At 35.9% G+C, this 22,060-nt stretch overlaps 1 pseudogene; it reads left to right on the top strand.

Moving 5' to 3' along the window:
* The first annotated feature begins 3,733 nt into the window (after window positions 1-3,733).
* The window catches only part of LOC139901841 (probable protein phosphatase 2C 44), a 62,868-nt pseudogene continuing 44,541 nt past the window's right edge, over window positions 3,734-22,060 (top strand).

Genomic DNA, 22,060 nt, shown 5'->3' with positions numbered 1-22,060 from the left:
ACGTCTACATTTATAATGATAATGATGTTGAAATTTTGCTTTCATGTATTATAATCATAGTAAGTTAGTAACAGTTATAGGTTGCTAATTTCAAATTAATATGATTACTAATTACTAATTTGTTCGGATTTTTGAATGACTGTAATTTATATAGTTCTCATTGAATATTATGGTTAAAATTTTGTTGTAAATTTGGCATGCAGAAAGTTTTTAATTTTTCGCATAACTATTATCCTTGTTTGAGTGAGTTGTTGTGCTTATATGATTTAGTTCATCGGTTTCAAGGTTTTCTTCCGGGCAGTGATGGGGGCGGGGTAATTATCGCTGCATCAGAATAGTCGAAACGGGAGATGATCGCAACGGGTGGTTTTGTCCCCCTCGAGTAATCCCAATCGCTGTCAAAAAAAAAAGTTCATCATTACTTTGTTTACAAAATGTACACTCAGTTTGTATGATGAATACATAATAGTGTAGATTTGATTTTTGAAAGTTTACATAATGTGCTTATTGTACTAAAGTTTATTTACATGGTTCCACCAGTTTATACTACCTATTGTTTATCGATATGAAAGGGAAAATAATGTTGGTGATTTTAGCATGATCCAACGTTATTTTAGTTGATTGGATTGCTAAGTTGGAAGTGTTTTCGAACCATTGATACGTTACACGAATTCGAAGAGTGTGGAGTACACGTTCGTAAAACGTGAGGTGGTTTAAGGCTTCATTTTGGACTTGGTAATGATATTTGGAACTTAAGGAATGCGAAACGCGACTTGAAAAGGCCATACACACGAAAACCATGAGCACGAAATTGAGATGCTGGACACAGGGTTAAGCCGCGGCGCGGCTAGGAAGCCCGTGACGCGGCTTAAGGCGTGGTTTTGAGGTCGAGCTTTTTGGCCTGTTTTAAAGTGGGATACTTTGTTAGCCCGCGGTGCGGGTCTCAAGGCCGCGGCGTGGCTTAATGCTGTTTCGCTGAAAAGGTGTCTTTCTTACCCAAAAGGCACATTCGAACCCCAAACGTTTTGGGGTTGTTCCAGGGCATTTATTTGCGGCTTTTCTATGTTTTTAGACCATTTTAAGTCTAAATACATGAATGTTAACTACCAAGTCACTAATGGGTATGAATCAAAGGTTGTGACTATTCAAGAAACCTTTTGACTCATTATAAATACACCCTTTGTGTATTTGAAAAAGGTTTCAGAATTTTGATCCTTTTACACACTTCCAATTTCAAACAATTAGAAGATACATCTCTGCAATTGTTTGATTGTTATCTTTTTAGCCAAGACGATAATCTTATCTTTGTCTTATCCCAATCGAAACTTCGTGTAACCCGTGGCTAATAGGGTCGAAATATTCGATTAGGAAAGTGTTCACACGATTCAAAGATCAATCCGGAGTCATCACCGTTTCAGGCATGAAGTTTTTTCAACCCCGGTTTCTAACAATCTAATCGAATATTTTGATTTCTATGCCCGGAGAAACGGTGGGAGAAATGAGTTCCAATTTGATGTGAAGTGTGAAGGATTTGAATTGTGTTGATGGCAGAATTTCTATGGTCTTATGGGATTCATTTTGGATGTGCATAAGGGATTTGATCATCATGTTGATGGGTTGAAGATTCAAGTGAAGGATCTCATATTGGTTTCATTCATAATTACAAGTACACATTCTCTGTTCATTTTCTATAATGATTTATAGTAGGAATGTGTTAATTGTGCATGTTTAAGGATCCACTGATGCATATCCATTAATTGATATTTTGAGTAAATGATTCAATTGTGATAATTCAATATTAGAAAGATTTTCTTATGAAAGTTTTCATCATTTAATTAATGGATACATACGTGTTTGGTGGGCATCAATTTTCGTTGGAAAGTCGGTGGATCCTATATGTGTTTAATAGGTTGTTTTTATTATTATGATGAATCATTTCATTGCATTAGTATTGCGATGGTGATGATGATTAATATATGTGATGACCATAAGTTTTATGGTTTCATGATATGACACTGTATTAATTTAACAAAGTCAATGAGAAATTAAAGTCAATTTGGTGAAAAGCCACATGTACGGTTATTAGTATGTGTGGTGTGGTTAGAATTTGCAGATTTATGTTAATGTAAATGCAAATTGAGATCCACCATTTCATGATTAAAGGCTTTATTAACTTTCATGCTATATTGCCTTTAAATGAATTTGGCATTTCTCCCCATGCGTGATTGAGAGGGGATGACGGTTATTGGATCAGAATTTTAATAAAACATAACCAAACTTGTTGAGTCTAGCTTTCCCCCATTCGATATTGGAGAAAGGAACATTGATTTTCATGTGAGTGTCAATTGATAATTATCATAATATAAACAACCCATATACAGAGTAATTTCTTTCTATGTATGATTAATGGTTAGTGAAACCATGCATAATCTACTTTTTAGAAAAGAATTACTTGAATAATATTAAACATGGATGTGATGTCAATAAAAGAAATTGTTTATATATTCTTTGAATATTGACATGGAAACCCCCTGTTATTAACAATCGCGATTGTTGGTAAGACAATGGATTAATTGATGACAATCGTTATTCTAATTTAACGGGTGGTAATAATCCGTTGGAGAAGTTACAAGACAACATTGTATGGTTGTGAAGTAACAATAAATAATCATGAAATCTTTATTCATTGGTGATATATGTCCAAAATCTTTTGATGTTTATCAAAATGGTACAAGTAAGTGAAACAAATATGTATTAATATGGAATGAGGATTTGAAGTTGCTTGATTGATAACAAATGATACCGGTACAGTATGAACATTGTTTATGCTTGAAATTGGTGGTATGGTGTATGTGATTACATCAAGTGACCAATGTAGCATGGTGATGGAAAGATTAAGCATAATCTAGTGGAATTCATTGTGATGGGACTTAAGTATTTTAATACTTGTAAAAGCCAACCATGGACTATGGTTTAATTCACAATGTGAATCCTTAAAGCATATTAAATTATTTTGAGTTACTATTGATCAAGAGGTTTGTACATCTACAAGTTGTTGGATTTTAACACTTGGTATAGATGGGGTATCTTGGATCAAAAGGTTGATGTTGAGATTATAGATATTATAAACTTGTTGTCATTACTTCTTGGATTTAGAAGTAGATTGACTAGGGTAGGTTTATAATCATAATCTCATGCCTAATGTAATGGTAATAATTGTGTACACAAGGATAATGGGGATACATTATCAAGGGTGTATGAATTATAGGTTACATTGATTACTTATGAGAGGTGGATATATGCTAGGACTAATCAATCAATTAGTTTGAATACTCACGAGTTTCTTATGGTAAAATAAGGACTTGGTAAATCCTTGGTTTAAAGGATTGTAAAGAAAAGGAAATTGATTGAAGACATAATGAATGAGATGAAAATTCGTGGTGATCCCTAGTGATGGGATGTCACGTGACTAAGGCATGTATTTGAATGTACAAGTGAAAGTCTAGCTAGACACTTATGCCTTAGACAATTTATGTTTCGTGAGGTTTATCACGAATGAAGTGATGTATGTGGATTTTGTTGGGTTACAACAAAAGTTTGACTAAATCACTTGAGAAAAGCATTAGATGGTAGTGCGCACAAGTTGGCTAATGTTTTGGGATTGAAGTCCATTTAAATCTTCCTTAGTGGGATACCCAATTCCCTTATAGTACAACACTAGGAGCTGGATTCAATGAGGAAAACCTACTATCTGAATATTGGAACACAGTTAATATATGATCCCAAAGTATGTGTTCGGACCCGTGAGATAAAGAAGGTTGAAGTTAAATACTTCTTAATAGTTATCTTGAAAAATTGCATCACGGGAGCAAGATTAAAAGAAACTACATATGTGAACATGAGGTTAAGCCGCCTCAATAAAGCTTGGAACTTTGCTTTTGATATGTTCATGAGAGGATTGAGACACAAGGCTTATAATAGTGTCGGGTTAATTGTTAGAAAGTATGGAACTAATGTGTATATTATCGACAGGTTTTCAAATGAATTGATGGGTTCAAACGTTTAGAGCACCCTGATTTTCTAATTCTTGCACGTGTAATATACTATGTGTAAATTCAATCCATGTGACATTTACACTTATGCATTAGTTTCTAATTATTGGTATATTAGTAATCAAGGATCATACTAAAATGGGGGGGAATTGTTGGTGATTTTAGCATGATCCAACGTCATTTTAGTTGATAGGATTACTAAGTTGGAAGTGTTTTCGAACCATTGATACGTTACACAAATTCGGAGAGTGTGGAGTACACGTTCGTAAAACATGAGGTGGTTTGAGGCTTCATTTTGGACTTGGTAATGATATTTGGAACTTAAGGAATGCGAAACGCGACTTGAAAAGGCCATACACACGAAAACCATGAGCACGAAATTGAGATGCTGGACACAGGGTTAAGCCGCGGCGCGGCTAGGAAGCCCACGACGCGGCTTAAGGCGTGGTTTTGTGGTCGAGCTTTTTGGCCTGTTTTAAAGTGGGATGCTTTGTTAGCGTGCGGCGCGGGTCTCAGGGCCGCGACACGGCTTAATGCTGTTTCGCTGAAAAGGTGCCTTTCTTACCCAAAAGGCACATTCGAACCCCAAGCATTTTGGGGTTGTTCCAGGGCATTTATTTGCGGTTTTTCTATGTTTTTAGACCATTTTAAGTCTAAATACATGAATGTTAACTACCAAGTCACTAATGGGTATGAATCAAAGGTTATGACTATTCAAGAAACCTTTTGACCCATTATAAATACACCCTTTGTGTATTTGAAAAAGGTTCCAGAATTTTGATCCTTTTACACACTTCCAATTTCAAACAATTAGAATATACATCTCTGCAATTGTTTTATTGTTATCTTTTTAGCCAAGACGATAATCTTGTCCTTGTCTTATCCCAATCGAAACTTCGTGTAACCCGTGGCTAATAGGGTCGAAATATTCGATTAGGAAAGTGTTCACACGATTCAAAAATCAATCCGGAGTCATCACCGTTTCAGGCATGAAGGTTTTTCAACCCCGATTTCTAACAAATATTATAGATATTGATCAACTAGACACCAAGCGTCTAAAATTAAAACTTGATGTTATTAGTGATTGAGATTTCTAAGTGACTGGAAGAGACCGTTACTTGATCAAAACGATATGTAAATTAAGAACTTTTTCATTTGGTAAAAGCGATAATTGATTTTACGATGGAATGACATGAGGCAGCGTGCCTTGATCCATATATCGTTGAACTCTGTTACAATGGAACTTTAGTTAACAGGAATTACCATATAACATAACATCACGTGCATTGTGGGTTTAAGTATTATGTCGCCTTAATTCTAGATTTATTTTATTTTTTGTCAGATCTATTTGTGCATCTCAAAGACTTAGATCCCCAAAGCTTCTTGCTTTCTTGATTAGAGTTCTTATTTAGGGTGCGTTTGATAAAACTGAATGATTTAGTGCTGAATGATTCAGAATCTGAATGGTCCGGAGCCTCTGAATAAAGTTTGCTCTGAATGAAAATAAGCTGTTTGATAATCATTTAGAATGAACGATATGAACTGACTAAAACTACCTTATTAACGTGTGATATGAATAAAAAATTCAATATACTTGTTAGTTAGGTGATCTGGATATGATCTGAGGAGAATATTATAGATAATTTGGGCTCTTAATGGTTAAGAGAGTATTTCATCTCTGAATGGTTCAGAACTAAATTTTGAACCACTTAGCACCATATTATCATTCAGAGGTCAGAAACAAACACACTGAATGCTGAACGGTTCAGCATTCAGTGCTGAACCATTCCATTAAGAGGCAAACAAACGCACCCTTAGTCAGGTATATCTTATGATAACTCAAGAAGTGTGCTTAAAGGCAAACACAAAAATAGTTTTTTACATCACAAGAATCAAAAATCGCGTTCTGCTTGTATTGAATGGAAGTTTGTACTGATAGTTTTTATGGTGATATCTTACATAGTTATGGTTCGCGATTAAGATGTTTCGATGATATATGGATACTAAAAACGTATATCTAAATTTTTTCAGTTTGTATGATATGCATATAGTTATACTGACAGATTTATTGTATATATCTATATTTATGATTTATGATTTTTTATTAATTTCTTATTATCCCTTGACATTCTGCAGCCAAGTTTTTGGAAAGAACCAGAAAAGGCAATAAAGAACGCCTATCGTTCAACTGACAAATTTATCCTCGAAAGTGCTGGGCAATTAGGACCTGGCGGTTCAACTTCAGTTACAGCAATCGTAATCACTGGTAGAGATCTGGGCAAAATGGGCGGGTCAGGTATGTTTAGTGTAAGAAGGTAATGAAGGGTAACATTGCCTTGGCTGGTTATATTGACCTGAAACACTTCTTGTAAAATTTTTGTTTTCTAAATAAGTATTGTGTTAGATATGATTACAAATACTTTATATCACACAATATCTAAATAAAATTGATTTTGGATTTTGTTTTTTTAACAACAACCTTTAGGGCTGTTAGTAAGATGTATAAATATATTGAGTAAGATGTATAAATATATTGAATAAGATGTATAAATATATTGTACACTTGAGTAACTACCATTTAAAAGTCAATATAAAACCTCTAATTACAACAATTTTGATGCATCTTAACAACAACCTTTAGGTCTGTAATTAGAAAAATACAATGATTTAAGGATTATATGGGCTTGAAAAGTTAATTTGTTAGGGTTTTGAGACCTTTTCTTTGTGATATTTAATTTGAGTTCTTACTCTTCATTATGTTTTCAAGTAACTGTGTCATAATTAAGTAATTCCAAAAAATCTTTCCTCCGTAAAGATTTGCTCCCAACCTACCACCTCCGTACAACCGCACATTTCCTCCGTCCAACCACCCTTCTCCGGTCTAAATGCTAACCTAAATTCAGCCTCCGTTTTCGTTTCCAATCATTCTCAAATTCCCACCACTTCACAACCCATTCCCTTTACCTCACCTCCTTCGTTAACACATTCATATGCCGATGCTATTTTTAGAAACAAAACTAATAAAGATGCAGGTCCTGATAGGCGTGCAAACGAAGACAACCATACGGCAGAATCAGATGGAGATCAGAATGGTAGAAAGGTTTCCACGGTGTTCGTTGGTAACATTGCCAGATCTTCAAATCATATGGTTTTAAGCAGGGCATTTAGGAGTTTCGGGTGGATCCTAAATATTGCCTGGCGTCAGAGGAGAAGTTTTGCTTTTATTACATTTGCTAACCATAGCCAAGCAACATATGCGGTCACCTCAACGAATAACAAGATGTTGCAGGGAAAGAGAATCAAAATGGGTTATGCCAAGTTGATAAGGGTTCTGATGGGTCTAATGGTAATGTTAAGGATAAGTTTCACAAGAATTTCCAACAACATACGAACAAAAGGGAGCACTTTTACAAATCTCAAAAGAAGGAATTTCATAGTAGAAATGTTAATGGTAATTTCATCCAACTTCAGCTCAATGAAGAGATAAGCGCAGTTATGGACTATCAGTGCTTATTATCGATAAGGTGAAATTCTCTAAAGAAAAACTTGCTGTGTGGATCTCCAATCGTAAGGCTTTAATCGATAAAATCTTCTTTTGGGGAGAATATGGAGCGTTAGTTTATTGTGCTGATAACGTTAGTTACCAGAATTTATGTCACGGTTCTGTAATGGGGGTTAAATGTGATGACTTTTTAAGAGTTATTGAGATGAAAGAAAGAAGTGGTCGTTTTTGTAGGCCAACATGGATCGAAGTTGCAGGTATTCCAGTGGATTATGGGGGCATTGATAATCTATCTGCCGTGATGAAGAATTTCAGAGATGTGCTATTCATCTCTAAATTGTCTTACGACCTTACTCAAGCAGCTTCAATGTTTGTTTTCATGGAGGTTTTTGAAGCTAAACCTATTAATCGCGAGTTTACTGTTGAGCTAAAAAATAAGAAAAATATTTCTTTATGGGTTCATGAGGTTGGAGATGATTTTGATCCTAATGTTCACATTGATTCAAATGATAATGAGGCCTTTATTGATGAGATCAATAAGGGTGTAAGATTCATTAACTCAAAGGAGGATGGACTTGTAAGTGATGATAATGACAATGGTGAAAATAATGATGAAGACAACGACTGCCATGGGTTGCTATCACTGGAAAAAGTGAACTCGCCTGAAAAAAAAATCAATGGAGAAAGATCTTGCTACTCCTTTTCAGCCTATTGTAGAAGAACACGTCATCAACAATTCAAATTTCGAATTGTCTGATCTTCAAACGGGAAACTTAAAGGATCCATCGGGTAATAGCCTAAGGTCAAACCCAAATTTGAATCTAGATGTGTATGAGAAGTAAAAGGGTTCGGTTTTAATGAAAACATCAGAATCCGAGCCTGGTAAGGGAAGAGAAAGAGGCAGCTATGGTGATAGGTGTCCTGCAATTTTGAAAGTCAACCTAGAATCCCAATTTTGTATGGCTAATAAGGTTTCACTTATATCTGATGGACATGGTACATGCCATATATACCTTTCATCCAACATTTCATCCTGCATTTTGCTCTTGATGACAAGATCATCTACATATGCTTCAAGATTGTGGCCAATTTGATTTTCAAATGCGCTATCTATCAATCGCTGATATGTCGCGCCAGCATTCTTAAGTTCAAATGGCATCTTGATATAGCAATATATACCTTTGCCCGTACGAAACGCAGTTTTATCTTCATCTTCCTCCGCCATCGGTATTTGATGATATCCCTTATAAGCATCAAGAAAGCACTTAAAAGGATATTCATTCAGTGCTTCAACCTTCAAATCAATTTCTGGCAGCGGATAGTTATCTTTAGGACATGCTTTATTGATATCTGTGAAATCAATGCACATCTGCCATGATCCATCGGGCTTTTTAACAAGCACTGGGTTCGCAACCCACGTTTGATATTTCACCTCTCGCAAAATGCATGCTTTTACAAGCTTAGCTACTTCTCCAGACAACCATTGCATTCGGTCTGGAGCCATGCCTCTGCACTTTTGAATTATTGGCTTTAGCGCAGCATTTACATTAAGTCTATGTTCCGCTATTTTTCGCGGAACACCAGTCATGTCTTGCTCACACCATGCAAAGACATCCATGTTTGCAATTAGCAGTTGCACTAGTTTCTGCTTGATATTTGCATCTAGATTACTGCCAATTTTAATTGTATGCTCTGGATAAGTGCAATTTATAATAGCCAAGTTTTCTTGCGCATTGGCTGTTTCAACCACTGCGCCCTGCATATTAACGTTTGCACAAATTGGTTGTATGATTGCAGAATTCATCGTTGCAACACCTTTACACATTGCAAATTTTATCATTCCATGTATAGTCGAAGGGATTGTGCCAAATTTAGATAGCGCAGATCGTCCCAGCAACATATTATAGCGTGAAGCAGATCGCATAACATACAGATCTAGCCATGCTTGGCGCATCAATTTTGTATCTGTTTCATCAACAAGCTCAATTTTGAGCGACAATTGCCCAACCGGCCATGCGGATTCTCCTGCGAAGCCTGATAGCGAAACTGCAGTAGGTATCAACTCTGCTCTAATACTTTTTGGCAACTTGCGAAAGCATTGCTCATATATGATATCTACACTGCTTCCTGTATCCACATGCACTTTCATAATTGTAATTCCAGAGTTTGCAATTTTGCAAGATATAACAACTGGCGAATTAACCATGCCATAATTTTGCATTGGCGAGAACGTTATTGGCGCGAGCTGCCATTTTTCAAGTGTTTCTGCGGCTTTTCGCTTATACACTTTCGTTTGCTTATTGCGTGCACATACTAACTCTTTATTGCACATTTGCAGCTCTTCCGGCCGATTTCGCTTTATTTTTACCAAATTGATGACTTCAAAATCATTTTTATATTTGTTGTTTCGCCGATTTTGAAGTCTTAACAGCTTTGCAGCTCTCTTAGCGACTACCTTGTCATTCAACTTTTTCATTTCCTTCTTAAATTAAATTATCAGATATTGTAAATGAATTGCTCTTCAAATCATGAAACAAGAACATGACTATAATTGAATTCGCAATTAAATCATTCGATTACACAGAATAGATTTACTGAATTCAATTTTAATTCAGGTCCCACGGATGGTGCCAATTGATCAATCCTAAATTAGATGCTACAATCTAATTTAGGAGTTGAGTGCAATGAGGGGTGGATGGTGTTGATAATGTTTTTGGGACCTTATGATCGTCTTTCACTTATATTCAAGTGATCAATCACCATGTCCCGGTCTTGATCGCATTACCTTGGCTTGATTATGATTTAGGCTTGGGCGTATTCACAAGAGAACCATAAAAACCTTAGCAATTGCACAGAATCAACAACCTAAAATGAGAGGCCAAGCACCCTATTTATAGGCTTCGGATTTCCGCGGAGCTAACAACCGTGCAGCACTGACATATCCGCAGTAGTTGTGTGGGACACTTTCGCTATTATTCTTTGCGCATGTTCCGCAGAGTTTAAACACAGCGCAAAGTTACTTGCTCATTTCTGCGGTTTTGTTTGCTTTTGCACTTGAGTTTCCTTTTGCACTTAAAATATACATATATATACCTATATATATGATCAGTACAGGCCATAGGGAACCTAACAAGCCTTTTGTCTGTTCCCCAATAACATACAGGCCCAATTTAGGCAATACTCATGGGCCAGCAAACGTGCCAAGCAAAATAATTGAGCCCATGACTAGTGAAAAGGGGAATAAAAGTCCTATTGAAATTCCAGACGATCCTACCTTTTTTCATGCTACTCGATTTTCACATGTTAATCAAGATCGTCACAAGTGCCCAACCTTAAATTGTAGATCTTCATGTGCTTGGTATAAAAAAAATTCTTTGTAATCCAAAGCATTAGCAAAGAACGATGTAAACGCCACTTCTCATCAAAGCCCTTCAAAGTCAAACAGGAAAAAGAAAGATAAAGCAAGAGACTTTACTGAGGAAGTTGAGTCTGGTTCTATCGAGTTCGCTTGTAACGAAGACATTGTAGACTAACAAGAGGTACAGTCTATAGGCTTTGCAAGAAAACCAATTAAGGTTCATGGAAAGGTTTTAAAGCCTAAGAAGGTTCATAAAGAAAAGGAGGTGTTTGGGAATTTCCTTGAGGGTATGTACGATAGTAGCGAGCGCCTGAACAAATCCAAATAATGAATATTGCTACGTGGAACACTAAGGGACTTGGGTGTAAAGATAAAGGAAGATGAGTGGGAACTTTAATTAATAAGTTTCAAGTTCAATTTATAGTGATTCAAGAAACAATGGTTGAAAACGTGTCCCCTTGTGTGCTTAGAGATATATGGAAGGGCGTAGATTTTAATGGGGTCCAAGTGTCTTCTCGGGGTCATTCGGGTGGATTGTTATCAAGTTGGAGAGAAGACTTCTTCAAATTAAAAGATCACTTCTAAACCCAAAATTGGAAACTAATTAATGTTATCGGAATATTTTTGATCCCAAAAAATAATGCCAAAGGTAAGAACAATGAGTATGGTAACTATTTAGAAGGATTGCTCGATAGCAACGAACATCCTTCTAAATCCAATTAATGAAGTTAGTTACTTGGAATACTAGAGGCCTCGAGAAAAAGGAGTAAAAACCGAAGTTTATTTGCTATATGGTAAGCGAAAATAAATACAAGCAAAATGCCAATTTGGAGATGTATAGTTCTTGACGCCTGTGGCAATCCCACTTGGGGTAACATTCTATCAGACACATAGCATAGCAATGGCAGCAAGCTGAAATGTCCCGTTCATATTGATTATAAACGTTCCATATTAATTGATTTCGTTGCGAGGTTTTGACCTCTATATGAGACGTTTTTCAAAGACTGCATTCATTTTTAAAACAACCATAACCTTTATTTTATCAATAAAGGTTTTAAAAAAAACATTACGTAGATTATCAAATAATGATAATCTAAAATATACTGATTACACACGACCATTACATAATGGTTTACAATAGAAATATATTACATCGACATATATTTCTTGAATGCAGTTTTTACACAATATCATACAAACATGGACTTCAAATCTTGTCCTTATTTTAGTAGGCAACAGCGAAAGCTCTTAATATTCACCTGAGAATAAACATGCTTTAAACGTCAATAAAAATGTTGGTGAGTTATAGGTTTAACCTATATATATCAAATCGTAACAATAGACCACAAGATTTCATATTTCAATACACATCCCATACATAGAGATAAAAATCATTCATATGGTGAACACCTGGTAACCGACATTAACAAGATGCATATGTAAGAATATCCCCATCATTCCGGGACACCCTTCGGATATGATATAAATTTCAAAGTACTAAAGCATCCGGTACTTTGGATGGGTTTGTTAGGCCCAATAGATCTATCTTTAGGATTTGCGTCAATTAGGGTGTCTGTTCCCTAATTCTTAGATTACCAGACTTAATAAAAAGGGGCATATTCGATTTCGATAATTCAACCATAGAATGTAGTTTCACGTACTTGTGTCTATTTTGTAAATCATTTATAAAACCTGCATGTATTCTCATCCCAAAAATATTAGATTTTAAAAGTGGTACTATAACTCACTTTCACAGATTTTTACTTCGTCGGGAAGTAAGACTTGGCCACTGGTCGATTCACGAACCTATAAAAAATATGTACATATATATCAAAGTATGTTCAAAATATATTTACAACACTTTTAATACATTTTGATGTTTTAAGTTTATTAAGTCAGCTGTCCTCGTTAGTAACCTACAACTAGTTGTCCACAGTTAGATGTACAGAAATAAATCGATATATATTATCTTGAATCAATCAACGACCCAGTGTATACACGTCTCAGGCTAGATCACAAATCAAAGTATATATATTTTTGGAATCAACCTCAACCCTGTATACCTAACTCCAACATTACTGCATATAGAGTGTCTATGGTTGTTCTAAATAATATATATACATGGGTCGATATGATATGTCAAAATATTTGCATACATGTCTATGGTATCCCAAGATTACATAATATATTAGAATACATGTATAATATAATATAAGTTAGCTAGGATATGATTTGTATAGAATTGTTAATATTTCCCATAGCTACAAAAATAAAAAAATATCCAATCTTGTTTTACCCATAACTTCTTAATTTTAAATCCGTTTTGAGTGAATAAAATTGCTATGGTTTCATATTGAACTCTATTTTATGAATCTAAACAGAAAAATTATAGGTTTATAGTCAGAAATATAAGTTACAAGTCGTTTTTAAAAGAGGTAGTCATTTCAGTCGAAAGAACGACGTCTTGATGATCATTTTGAAAAACATACTTCCACTTTGAGTTTAACCATAATTTTTGGATATAGTTTCATGTTCATAATAAAAATCATTTTCCCATAAGAACAACTTTTAAATCAAAGTTTATCATAGTTTTTAATTATCAAACCCAAAACAGCCCGCGGTGTTACTACGACGGCGTATGTCCAGTTTTACGATGTTTTTTGTGTTTCCAGGTTTTAAATCATTAAGTTAGCATATCATATAGATATAGAACATGTGTTTAGTTGATTTTAAAAGTCAAGTTAGAAGGATTAACTTTTGTTTGCGAACAAGTTTAGAATTAACTAAACTATGTTCTAGTGATTACAAGTTTAAACCTTCGAATAAGATAGCTTTATATGTATGAATTGAATGATATTATGAACATCATTACTACCTCAAGTTTTCTGGATAAACCTACTGGAAAATAGACAAATGGATCTAGCTTCAAAGGATCTTGGATGGCTTGAAAGTTCTTGAAGTAGAATCATGACACGAAAACAAGTTCAAGTAAGATTTCCACTCGAAATAAGATTGTTATAGTTATAGAAATTGAATCAAAGTTTGAATATGAGTATTACCTTATATTAGAAAGATATATTACTGTAAATAAGAAAGATTTCTTGAGGTTGGATGATCACTCTACAAGATTGGAAGTAAGCTAGCAAACTTGGAAGTATTCTTGATTTTATGAAACTAGAACTTGTAGAATTTATGAAGAACACTTAGAACTTGAAGATAGAACTTGAGAGAGATCAATTATATGAATAAAATTGAAGAATTAAAGTGTTTGTAGGTGTTTTTGGTCATTGATGTACGGATTAGATATAAAGGATATGTAATTTTGTTTTCATGTAAATAAGTCATGAATGATTACTCATATTTTTGTAATTTTATGAGATATTTCATGCTAGTTGCCAAATGATGGTTCCCACATGTGTTAGGTGACTCACATGGGCTGCTAAGAGCTGATTATTAGAGTGTATATACCAATAGTACATACATCTAAAAGCTGTGTATTGTACGAGTACGAATACGGGTGCATACGAGTAGAATTGTTGATGAAACTGAACGAGGATGTAATTGTAAGCATTTTTGTTAAGTAGAAGTATTTTGATAAGTGTCTTGAAGTCTTTCAAAAGTGTATGAATACATATTAAAAAACTACATGTATATACATTTTAACTGAGTCGTTAAGTCATCGTTAGTCGTTACATGTAAGTGTTGTTTTGAAACCTTTAGGTTAACGATCTTGTTAAATGTTGTTAACCCAATGTTTATAATATCAAATTAGATTTTAAATTATTATATTATCATAATATTATGATGTATGAATATCTCTTAATATGATATATATACATTAAATGTCGTTACAACGATAATCATTACATATATGTCACGTTTCAAAATCATTAAGTTAGTAGTCTTGCTTTTACATATGTAGTTCATTGTTAATATACTTAATGATATGTTTACTTATCATAATATCATGTTAACTATATATATATCCATATATATTTCATCATATAGTTTTTACAAGTTTTAACGTTCGTGAATCACCGGTCAACTTGGGTGGTCAATTGTCTATATGAAACCTATTTCAATTAATCAAGTCTTAACAAGTTTGATTGCTTAACATGTTGGAAACACTTAATCATGTAAATAACAATTTCATTTATTATATATATAAACATGGAAAAGTTCGGGTCACTACAGTACCTACCCGTTAAATAAATTTCGTCCCGAAATTTTAAGCAGTTGGAGGTGTTGACGTATCTTTTGGAAATGAATGCGGGTATTTATTCTTCATCTGATCTTCTCGTTCCCAGGTGAACTCGGGTCCTCTACGAGCATTCCATCGAACCTTAACAATTAGTATCTTGTTTTGCTTAAGTCTTTTAACCTCACGATCCATTATTTCGACGGGTTCTTCGATGAATTGAAGTTTTTTGTTGATTTGGATTTCATCAAACGGAATAGTGAGATCTTCTTTAGCAAAACATTTCTTCAAATTCGAGACGTGGAAAGTGTTATGTACAGCCGCGAGTTATTGAGGTAACTCAAGTCTGTAAACTACTGGTCCGACACGATCAATAATCTTGAATGGTCCGATATACCTTGGATTTAATTTCCCTCGTTTACCAAATCGAACAACGCCTTTCCAAGGTGCAACTTTAAGCATGACCATCTCTCCAATTTCAAATTCTATATCTTTTCTTTTAATGTCAGCGTAGCTCTTTTGTCGACTTTGGGCGGTTTTCAACCGTTGTTGAATTTGGATGATCTTCTCGGTAGTTTCTTGTATTATCTCCGGACCCGTAATCTTTCTATCCCCCACTTCACTCCAACAAATTGGAGACCTGCACTTTTTACCATAAAGTGCTTCAAACGGCGCCATCTCAATGCTTGAATGGTAGCTGTTGTTGTAGAAAAATTCTGCTAACGGTAGATGTCGATCCCAACTATTTCCGAAATCAATAACACATGCTCGTAGCATGTCTTCAAGCGTTTGTATCATCCTTTCGCTCTGCCCATCAGTTTGTGGATGATAGGCAGTACTCATGTCTAGACGAGTTCCTAATGCTTGCTGTAATGTCTGCCAGAATCTTGAAATAAATCTGTCATCCCTATCAGAGATAATAGAGATTGGTATTCCATGTCTGGAGACGACTTCCTTCAAATACAGTCGTGCTAACTTCTCCATTTTGTCATCTTCTCTTATTGGCAGGAAGCGTGCTGATTTGGTGAGACGATCAACTATTACCCAAATAGTATCAAAACCACTTGCAGTCCTTGGCAATTTAGTGATGAAATCCATGGTAATGTTTTCCCATTTCCATTCCGGGATTTCGGGTTGCTGAAGTAGACCTGATGGTTTCTGATGCTCAGCTTTGACCTTAGAACACGTCAAACATTCTCCTACGTATTTAGCAACATCGGCTTTCATATCCGGCCACCAAAAATGTTTCTTGAGATCCTTGTACATCTTCCCCGTTCCTGGATGTATTGAGTATCTGGTTTTATGAGCTTCTCTAAGTACCATTTCTCTCATATCTCCAAATTTTGGTACCCAAATCCTTTCAGCCCTATACCGGGTTCCGTCTTCCCGAATATTAAGATGCTTCTTCGATCCTTTGGGTATTTCATCCTTTAAATTTCCCTCTTTTAAAACTCCTTGTTGCGCCTCCTTTATTTGAGTAGTAAGGTTATTGTGAATCATTATATTCATAGATTTTACTCGAATGAGTTCTCTGTCCTTCCTGCTCAAGGCGTCGGCTACCACATTTGCCTTCCCCGGGTGGTAACGAATCTCAAAGTCGTAATCATTCAATAATTCAATCCACCTACGCTGCCTCATATTCAGTTGTTTCTGATTAAATATGTGTTGAAGACTTTTGTGGTCGGTATATATAATACTTTTGACCCCATATAAGTAGTGCCTCCAAGTATTTAATGCAAAACAACCGCTCCTAATTCCAAATCATGCGTCGTATAATTTTGTTCGTGAATCTTCAATTGTCTAGACGCATAAGCAATCACCTTCTTTCGTTGCATTAATACACAACTGAGACCTTGCTTTGATGCATCACAATAAATCACAAAATCATCATTCCCTTCAGGCAATGACAATATATAGGTGCCGTAGTTAGCTTTTTCTTCAATAACTGAAACGCTTTCTCTTGTTCATCCTTCCATTCAAATTTCTTCCCTTTATGCGTTAATGCAGTCAAGGGTTTTGCAATTCTGGAAAAGTCTTGGATGAACCTTCTGTAGTAACCAGCTAGTCCTAAAAACTGGCGTATGTGTTTTGGAGTTTTCGGGGTTTCCTACTTTTCAACAGTTTCTATCTTTGCCGAATCCACCTTAATACCTTCTTTGTTCACTATGTGACCGAGGAATTGAACTTCTTCCAACCAAAATGCACACTTTGAAAACTTAGCGTACAATTCTTCCTTCCTCAATACTTCTAACACCTTTCTCAAATGTTCACCGTGTTCTTGGTCATTCTTTGAGTAAATAAGTATGTCATCAATGAAAACAATGACAAACTTGTCAAGGTATGGTCCACACACTCGGTTCATAAGGTCCATGAACACAGCTGGTGTATTAGTTAAACCAAACGGCATGACCATAAACTCGTAATGACCGTAACGTGTTCTGAAAGCAGTCTTTGGAATATCATCTTCTTTCACCCGCATTTGATGATACCCGGAACGTAAGTCAATCTTTCAATAAATAGACGAGCCTTGTAGTTGATCAAATAAGTCGTCGATTCTCGATAGTGGGTAGCGGTTCTTGATGGTAAGTTTGTTCAACTCTCGGTAGTCGATACACAACCTAAATGTACCATTTTTCTTCTTGACAAACAAAACAGGAGCTCCGCACGGTAATGTGCTTGGTCGAATGAAACCACGCTCTAAAAGTTCTTGTAATTGGCTTTGCAGTTCTTTCATCTCGCAGGGTGCGAGTCTGTAAGGAGCACGAGCTATTGGTGCAGCTCCTGGTACAAGATCTATTTGAAATTCAACGGATCGATGTGGGGGTAATCCCGGTAATTCTTTTGGAAATACATCGGGAAATTCTTTTGCGACGGGAACATCATTGATGCTCTTTTCTTCAGTTTGTACTTTCTCGACGTGTGCTAGAACAGCATTGTAACCTTTTCTTATTAGTTTTTGTGCCTTCAAATTACTAATAAGATGTAGCTTCGTGTTGCCCTTTTCTCCGTACACCATTAAGGGTTTTCCTTTTTCTCGTATAATGCGTATTGCATTTTTGTAACAAACGATCTCTGCTTTCACTTCTTTCAACCAGTCCATACCGATTATCACATCAAAACTCCCTAACTCTACTGGTATCAAGTCAATCTTAAATGTTTCGCTAACCAGTTTAATTTCTCGATTCCGACATATATTATCTGCTGAAATTAATTTACCATTTGCTAATTCGAGTAAAAATTTACTATCCAAAGGCGTCAATGGACAACTTAATTTAGCACAAAAATCTCTATTCATATAGCTTCTATCCACACCCGAATCAAATAAAACGTAAGCAATTTATTGTCAATAAGAAACGTACCCGTAACAAGCTCCGGGTCTTCCTGTGCCTCTGCCGCATTAATATTGAAAACTCTTCCGCGACCTTGTCCATTCGTGTTCTCCTGGTTCGGACAATTTCTAATAATGTGTCCCGGTTTTCCACATTTATAACAAACTACATTGGCATAACTTGCTCTGACACTACTTGCTCCGCCATTACTCGTTACGACACCATTTGTTCCTTTCGTTCTGTTAACCCCTGGTTCGTAGACCTCACACTTTGCCGTGCTATGATCATTTCTTTTACACTTATTGCAAAATTTGGTGCAGAACCCCGAGTGATACTTTTCACACCTTTGGCATAGCTGCTTCTGATTGTTGTTGTTGTTGTGGTTGTTATTGTTGTTGGAATGATTGTTGTAGTTGTTGTTGTTGTTGTTGTTTTGTCATTTGTTGTAGTTGCGATTGATGTTGCGATTGTTGGGATAGTTGTTGTTGTTTTGGTGACTCTTATCACCGTTTTCCTCCCACTTTCTTTTGACTAGCTTCACGTTGGCCTCTTCGGCTGCCTGTTCTTTAATTCTTCCCTCAATCTGGTTCACTAGTTTGTGAGCCATTCTACATGCCTTTTGTATGGAGGTAGGCTCGTGTGAACTTATATCTTCTTGGATTCTCTCCGGAACCCTTTCACAAATGCGTCGATCTTCTCTTCCTCATCTTCGAACGCTCTCGGACACAATAGGCACAATTCTGTGAATCGTCTTTCGTACGAAGTAATATCGAATCCCTGTGTTCGTAACCCTCTAAGTTCTAACTTGAGCTTATTGACCTAGGTTCTGGGACGGTACTTCTCGTTCATCAAGTGCTTGAATGCTGACCATGGTAGCACGTAAGCAGCATCTTGTCCCACTTGCTCTAGATAGGTATTCCACCATGTTAACGCACTACCTGTGAAGGTATGTGTAGCGTACTTCACTTTGTCTTCTTCAGCACACTTACTTATGGCAAACACCGATTCAACTTTCTCGGTCCACCATTTCAATCCGATTGGTCCTTCGGTCCCATCAAATTATGAAGTTTTGCAGGTAGTGAATTCCTTGTAGGAGCATCCTACACGATTTCTTGCGCCGTTAGCTGTATTGCTAGATTCAGAGTTATTGTTGGTATGTAGCGCGGCCTGTACTGCGGCTATGTTTGAAGCAAGAAAGGCACGAAATTTCTCTTCGCTCATATTCAAGGTATGTCGAGTAGTCGGTGCCATTTCCTTCAAAATAGTCAAATGACACGAGTTAATCATATAGAATATCAAGAGTAGTCAATAGTATTTCGTAGCGTAATATGAACTTATTTATAAAAGCTCTTTCTTCATATTAGCGTTTTATACTCTTTAATTCGGGTAGTACCTACCCGTTAAGTTCATACTTAGTAGCTAACATACCATTTCAACTACTACAAATGTATATGAAAAACTAATCACAAAAAAAAATCATATTCAAACCTTTATAGAATAACTTGCAAACTTACAATACCGCTATTTTACATATAGCATGAAATATAGCACATAAAACTTTGATACAAAGTAGTTGCGAAGATAATTCTAGCTAATAAATAAGGCGTTCAGCAAAGGCAATAAAGACACGTAATTCATACGTCCAGAAACAAGTCATGCATTCTGGTTTTACTAATACCACTTCCCATCCTTGGTTTTGTGGAACATAACCATTGTGACCGATAGTAAGACAATGTGTTGTAACGTCGTCAAAAGGATGAAGGTTACGTAATGACCAACAGTCTCGTAATAACCTAAAAACCTCATTTCTTACCCCAATTACTGACTCCGTCACTTGTGGGAACGTTTTGTTTAATAGTTGTAGCCCGATGTTCTTGTTCTCACTTTAGTGAGAAGCGAACATTACTAACACGTAAGCATAACATGCTTCTTTATGTTGCATGTTAGCCACTTTTTCTAAATCACGAAGTCCTATATTCGGATATATTGAGTCAAAATAATTTCTTAACCCGTTGCATAAAATATCATTTGGGTTCCCCGCAATATATGCGTCAAAGTAAACACATCGTAACTTATGGATTTCCCAATGTGATATCCCCCATCTTTCGAACGAAAGCCTTTTATAAACCAAGGCATTCTTGGAACGTTCTTCGAATGTATTACAAACTGATCTCGCCTTAAATAGTTGTGCCGAGGAATTCTGACCGACTCTAGACAAGATTTCATCAATCATGTCTCCGGGTAGGTCTCTTAAAATATTGGGTTGTCTATCCATTTTGTGTTTTTATACTGTAAAATAGACAAGAGTTAGATTCATAAAAAAAATACTTATTAATACAAGCAATTTTTACATATATCATAAAGCATAAGCACACTATATTACATATATTACACCACACGAATACAACTATCTTATTCATTGGTTCGTTTTGCCAAGTTTCTAGGGATATATGATGTTCCCCTAATACGAGCCGTCGTTTTCCACATTGGTTTAGAAAAACCTGGTGGTTTAGAGGTTCCCGGGTTATTGTCACAAGTTAAGAAATACGGGTGTTGACGGTACATATAAAGTTCATCGGGTTTGGAATCAAATTTCTCTATTTTTATGCCCTTTCCCTTATTATTCTCTTTTGCCTTATTAAATTGTGTTGGGGTAATTTCTATAACATCATCGGAATCCTTGTCGGGATCCGATTCATCGGAGAATTGGTAATCCTCCCAATACTTTGCTTCCTTGGCGGAAACACCATTGACCATAATTAACTTTGGTCGGTTGGTTGAAGATTTTCTTCTACTTAACCGTTTTATTATTTCCCCCACTGGTTCTATTTCTTCTTCCGGTTCCGATTCTTCTTCCGGTTCCGATTCTTCTTCCGGTTCTGTCTCTTCTTCCGGTTCCTCTTCGGGAACTTGTGAATCAGTCCTCGAATCATTCCAATTTATATTTGACTCTTCATTATTATTATTAGGTGAGTCAATGGGACTTGTTCTAGAGGTAGGCATCTATCACATAATATCAAACATGTTAAGAGATTAATATATCACATAATATTCACATGTTAAAAATATATAGTTTCCAACAAAATTTGTTAAGCAATTATTTTTCAAGTAAACACGGTCGAAGTCCAGACTCACTAATGCATCCTAACAAACTCGATAAGACACACAAATGCAAAATTCTGGTTCTCTAAGACCAACGCTCGGATACCAACTGAAATACAGTTGGGGACAACCACCGTCCCACCCAGTGCCTTCTCAGCTAACCACCTGGTGACCACTGAGTGTACCTCAGAGACTAATTTTAGGGCCTGCCTCTCGGCTACTGCCAACCCTCGTAAGGGATCGCAAGGAGTAAGATTCAATGCTTCGTCACAGGTAACACTGTGAGAACCTCCTTTACGACTAACCCGACACACAAGGACAACATTATACCAGCTCTCATGCCAACTGAAATGTCCCGTTCATATTGATTATAAACGTTCCATATTAATTAATTTCGTTGCGAGGTTTTGACCTCTATATGAGACGTCTTTTAAAGACTGCATTCATTTTTAAAACAACCATAACCTTTATTTTATCAATAAAGGTTTTAAAAAAAAACATTACATAGATTATCAAATA

Source organism: Rutidosis leptorrhynchoides, chromosome 3, assembly GCF_046630445.1.
Source record: "Rutidosis leptorrhynchoides isolate AG116_Rl617_1_P2 chromosome 3, CSIRO_AGI_Rlap_v1, whole genome shotgun sequence".
Taxonomy (NCBI): Eukaryota; Viridiplantae; Streptophyta; class Magnoliopsida; order Asterales; family Asteraceae; genus Rutidosis; species Rutidosis leptorrhynchoides.
Note: the sequence above shows the minus strand (reverse complement) of the source record. Positions and strands in the feature narration are given on the sequence as shown.